This window comes from Aegilops tauschii, chromosome 7 (assembly GCF_002575655.3).
Source record: "Aegilops tauschii subsp. strangulata cultivar AL8/78 chromosome 7, Aet v6.0, whole genome shotgun sequence".
Taxonomy (NCBI): Eukaryota; Viridiplantae; Streptophyta; class Magnoliopsida; order Poales; family Poaceae; genus Aegilops; species Aegilops tauschii.
In genome coordinates this window covers 451,904,119-451,910,118 of record NC_053041.3, presented here as the reverse complement: position 1 = coordinate 451,910,118, position 6,000 = coordinate 451,904,119, and positions in this window count along the sequence as shown.

The window sequence follows — 6,000 nt, the reverse complement described above, 5'->3', positions numbered from 1 at the left end:
TTTGGGTGTTTGGCAGAGTGCATGAAGGGTGCATGAGTCCACACTAGTAGGTTAAAACAGAAACACTAGGAGCATGCATGAAGAGGGGTGCTGAGATGAGCATGCACGAAGAGGGAATGCAACCAAACACACCCACGCGCTTTGTGCTACAGTGACTGATCTGCACCATCTGAGTATGATCCAACGGTCATGTTGCGCTGAGACATGGACATGCCCATGCAGAGGACGCCTAAACACCACTGAAGTCCCTCTGCTTCTCGAGGCACACGACGTTGGTGATGCAGGGTGCCACCGCCCACAGAGCCTGCTCCCGGTCGATGGGAGCCAACTCGTCAAAGACGGTGTCTAATGGAACGAATGGATTTCGGTGACGGAGCCCTGAGAGGATTCTCCCGGCAACGGCGACGGCAGCCCGCAACCCTTGCTTGTCCAGCTCTGCCCCCACCATCGCGCGGAGACTGCTCAGCTCCTCGAAGATATAGGTGAAGAAGGAGACCAGTTTAGGAAGCCGCAGATCATTGAAGTCGACGGGGTGGTCGAACGGGTTTAGCCCAACGCCCGGCATGGTCGCGCTGGCACGACGGTAGGCATCGCGCATCCGCAACATGTGCGTGGCAACATGGTCTACCAAGTGGTTGACGCGGTCCTGGACCTCGTCATGATCAGCCCACTCGCGCTCCAGCCGGTTCGCATGACCGCCTATCATATCTCCTGCTTTCTGCAGCAACGCCGCCAATGCCTCGAGCATCTTTGTGGTGGACGCTGCCGCTTTTGAAGCTCCGTGAACTCCCGCACATAAAGGAGGAGCATGGCACTCCTCTCCTCCTTGAGCTCACGGAGCTCCACGTCCTTGGCCCTGAGCTCCCGCATCTTTGGCTGGAGCTCCTGTGTCAGGTGCCTCACCTCAGACTCCATGATCCGGTGCACCGCCATGGAACCAGGTAGAAGCAATGGGGAGAGGAAGCAAAGGGGCGAAACGGCTGAAAGGCAATGCAATCTACGGGAAGGCGGAGGGAGCCAGCCGAGGAGAAGGGTGGATCTTTTGGTTTTCGCCATGGGAAAACACCAGTCGACGACTTTTCACATCAGGGAGCAGTGGGTTTTACAGGCGGAGTCATCGTGACTAATTGCTGCCGCGCCTGCTCCCGTCAATCAAAAAAATAAAAATCCTGCCGCGCCTGCCGAACCCAAAGACCAGAGCAATGCCACAGTGGATATTTAAATTTACCTACCAGCAAGGAGATAAAAAAAGGGGTGAAAAAACAAATGTGGCGGCGGCCTAGCTAATCGGTCGCACTAGCCCAACTAGCTAGCCACCGTGCTTCACTGATGTACTCGGCGGGAAAGGTGGTCTTTCGTGATTTGACGACTCATTTACTTGCTTCGGTGCGATGATCGAGGAGGACCCAGAAGACGTGTGGTAGGGCGTCCCACGTCTCGGCAAGGAAGAAAATATGCGTGCACCACCCGGGAGGACCCCGAAACCGCGCGGTAGGGTGTGCCACATCTCGGCACGGAGGAAAAATGTGCGTGTAAAAATATACTGTATAAGACGTACAACCTATGGTTCGACCTCGGGACCCAGCCAGTCGGTCGAAAACACCCCACTAGCCACACAATTTCATCATGCTAATGTGGCACGGAGGATAGGTGTGGTTAGCTCCGTCTCGACCAGCCACAATGTCTCTTGTTCTAGGCGATTCTTCTGTTTTCCAAGATTTCTTTTTAGTTATAATAACACCACGGCAAGCTCGCGCCGCTCTTAGTGTGTGCCCGTGCGTCTAAAGGTTAGACGATGGAGAGGAGAGAGAGATCGCAGACATGGGACCCACCAGTAAGTGAGTCAACGGTCATGCACGTGTTGACGAGCCACTCCCTCTACTCTACTCAACGTAATATTGTATAGAATCATGTTATGGGACAAAGCCAACAACCGTTGTTGTTCTATCGACTTACGCTTTGTAGTCCAAGTTGCCAGTTCGAATCTCGTCTTTTAGTTTTCTTAGTTTTAGGTCCAAATTTGTTAAATGACAAGTGGGACCCCCGTGTGTTGTTCCGATATTTCAGTGTAGGATGTTTTTTTACACAAACACTTTGCGCGGTTAGACAAGTAACGGCACGAGTTACATGTATTTTGCAAGTTTAGGAACAAAAATGACAGCGATATAGAATATCACATCCACCCCGCGGCTTAGATGCTATTGTGATACGAGTTTTTACGTCGTTGGAAGTGAGATCCAATGGCTTGGGAGTAGTCTTTGTAATTATGCGCAATTTCTAAACTCTCCAAGGGTTTTTTGCAAATAAAACATTCAGGCCTCGTGTGTGCCACTGCATCTTGGATCCAACAGCTCCCAGTTGCTCATATTAGGCGCTCCCCGTAGCTTAATTAGCCGCTACGGTGATACGAGCATCTAGGTCGTATGATCTATGATCAGATGCCACATGCATAGTACTTGTACTTTCTGCGCAATTCCCAAACTCTCTTAGGCGTATATTGCAAAAATATTCAAACCACCTACTGTGAGCCATTAGATCTTCCGGAACTCGTATCACCATAGAATCTATGGTGCGGGAGCACCTCATATTCTCCCGTGCAAGAAAACATCAGGTGCTCTCGCAGCTTGGATGCTACGGTGATACGAGCTTCGAGGTCATTAAATCTGAGATCCAATGGCATCTGAGCAGTCTTTGTGCTTATAGGCAGTGGCCGAACTCTTTGGGGGCTTTTCTGCAAAAAAACACTTGAACCACCAAGGAGTTGTTCAATCACAGATCCAACGGCTCTGAAGAGCTTGTATCACCAAAGAATCTAAGGTGTGGTAGCACATGATATTCTTACATACAGGAGAATATGAGGTCCTCCTTCATCTTAGATGCTACGGTGATACGAGCTTCGAGGTCGTTGGATATGGGATCCAAGGGCATCTGAGTAGTTTTTGTACAAATTGTGTGCAATTCTCAAACTCATTGAGGTTTCCTGTAAAAATATTAAGACATCATGTGAGCTGCTATATCTTAGATATACAAGAAGCAACTCGTATCAGCATATAGCATCTAAGGTGTGGGGGCACATGATATTCTCCCGGGGAGGGGGGTGCACAACCAATCGGTGTTTGGGAGGGTGGGGACAAATATAATGTTCAAAAAATATAATCTAAACAATCCTAAATAGAGCTACATGATAATCCCCAAGTGCAGGGAATCATCATAGCAATTCCCAATGGTGGAAGTGATAAGTATGGAGTGTCGAACTCACAAGGAGCTAAAGGTAAGATCAATATTCTCTCAAGCCCTATCTGCCACTGATACAACTCTACGTACACCGAATGTTTGCTTCCAACTAGAAACGAGAAATAAAACTATGTTGTGGGTATGAAGAGGATAACTTTGCATGGTATCGGAGAGCTAAAATATAAAAGTAGGTGCTGTTATCATAAAGTTGGAATATATTACTAAATATTGTAAATAGCAAGTGTGGAATAATGATGGATTGGTGTGCGGAATTGTCCTAAGCAATTGTTAATAAGACCGGTAGTCGTCATTGCAATTTCATATGAGGGAGAGGCATAAGCTAACGTACTTTCTCTTCTTCAATCATATCCACTTATGATTGGAACTCTAGCAAGCATCTGCAACTACTAAAGATCATTAAGGTAAAACCCAACCATAGCATTAAAGCATCAAGTCCCCTTTATCCCATACGCAACAACCCCCTTACTCGGGTTTATGCTTTTGTCGCTCAAGCAACCGACTATAAGAGAATCATGAACATATTGCGACACCCTACAATGGGAATCCCTCACGCTCGCGCGACACGGAGGGCACAATAGGACAGCACCAAAATAAAACATACAACTCGTACCAATCTAGATCATCAATCAACCCAAGGACAAAAGATATCTACTCAAAACATCATAAGATGGCAACACATCATTGGATCATAATATGTGGCATAAAGCACCATGTTCAAGTTGGGATTACAGCATGGTGCGGGAGAGTGGACCGCGTAAAAGAGATGAGGATGGTGATGTTGATGAAGACGATCACCGCTGCGATGATTCCCCTCCCGATGGCACTCCGGCGCCACCGAGAGAGAGGAGGAGAGGTTCTCCCCCTTGTGCTTCCTCTTCCATGGCCTCCCCCCTGGATGGGGAGAGGTTCTTCCATCTTGGCCTTCATGGCGATGATGGCCCCTCCGGAATCCTCCTCCATGGCCTCCGGTGATGATGGCCGCCTCCGGAAGGGTGCCAGAGAGGGCCTAGATTGATTTCTCGTGGCTACAGAGGCTTGCGGCGGCGGGACTTTTGATCTAGGTTATTTTCTAGGGGTTTCTGTATTTATAGGAATTTTTGGCGTCGGTTTCATGTCAGGGGGGTCTCCGAGTCGTCCACGATATAGGGGGCGCGTCCAGGGTGGTAGGGCACGCCCTCCACCCTCGGGGACGGCTCGAGACTCTTCTAGTCCATCTCCGATGCCCCGTGGGCTTCTTCTGGTCCATAAAAAATCGTCAAAAATTGGCACGTCAATTGGACTCCGTTTGGTATTCCTTTTCTATAAAGCTCAAAAACAAGGAAAAAAATAGAAACTGGCACTGGGCTCTAGGTTAATAGGTTAGTCCCAAAAATCATATAAAATAGCATATAAATGCATATAAAACATCTAAGATGGATAATATAATAGCATGAATACTTCATAAATTATAGATACATTGGAGACGTATCAGCATCCCCAAGCTTAATTCCTGCTCGTCCTTGAGTAGGTAAATGATAAAAGAAATACGTTATGAAGTGTGAATGCTAGCAGGTGCACAAGTTTGATCAATGATAATTTCAATCACCTTTTCTAGCATCATTATATATCATAACAGTAGCTCAACTCATAAAACTTCTCATGATCAAGTAACAAGCTACTCACATGTTAAAGTATAGATCATAAACTTTCTTGAAAACAAACAAACCGTGCTCTTAGTCATCAAACAATTGCAATTCATCTTATTTTCGGGAAGGGTCTATGTAAGAGCTTTGATTCAGCAAACTCCACATACTCAACTATAATTTAATCTTTCACAATTGCTAACACTCACGTGATATTTGTGGGTTCAAAGTTTTAATCGGATACAGAGAAAGATAGGGGCTTATAGTTTCGCCTCCCAACCTTTTACCTCAAGGGTAATGTCAACAGTAATACTTTATGAAAACCTACATCCAAGTGGATATATATATCCGGATCACTCCAACACAAAGTGCTTGCCAAAGGAAAAAGTGTAAAAGGGAAAGGTGATGATCACCATGACTCTTGTATAAGGGTAGAAGATAAAAGTAAAAGATAGGCCCTTTGCAGAGGGAAGCAGAGGTTGTCATGCGCTTTTGTGGTTGGATGCACAAAATCTTAATGCAAAAGAACGTCACTTTATATTGCCGCTTGTGATAAAGACCTTTATTACGCAGTCCATCGCTTTTATTTCTTCCATATCACAAGTTCGTACAAAGCTTATTTTCTTCGCACTAATAGATCATACATATTTAAGGAGCAATTTTTTATTGCATGCACCGATGACAACTTACTTGAGGGATCTTACTCAATCCATAGGTAGGTATGGTGGACTCTCATGGCAAAACTAGGTTAAGGAATGTTTGGAAGCACAAGTAGTATCTCTACTTGGTGCAAAGAATTTGGCTAGCATGAGAGGGAAAGGAAAGCTCAACATGTTGGATGATCCAAGACAATATAACGTTTCGGATATAGGAAAACATAACCCATTAAGTTGTCTTCCTTGTCCAACATCAACTTTTTAGCATGTCATATTTTAATGAGTGCTCACAATTGCAAAAGATGTCCAAGATAGTATATTTATATGTGAAATCTTTCTTCCTTCAATATTCTTTCATGAATTGTTCAAGTGACCAATTCGGCATTTGCTAACTTTCAATAAGTTTACTACATATACTTATTATGTGTGAAGTCATTACACCCCATGTTATAAGCATATGAAACGTA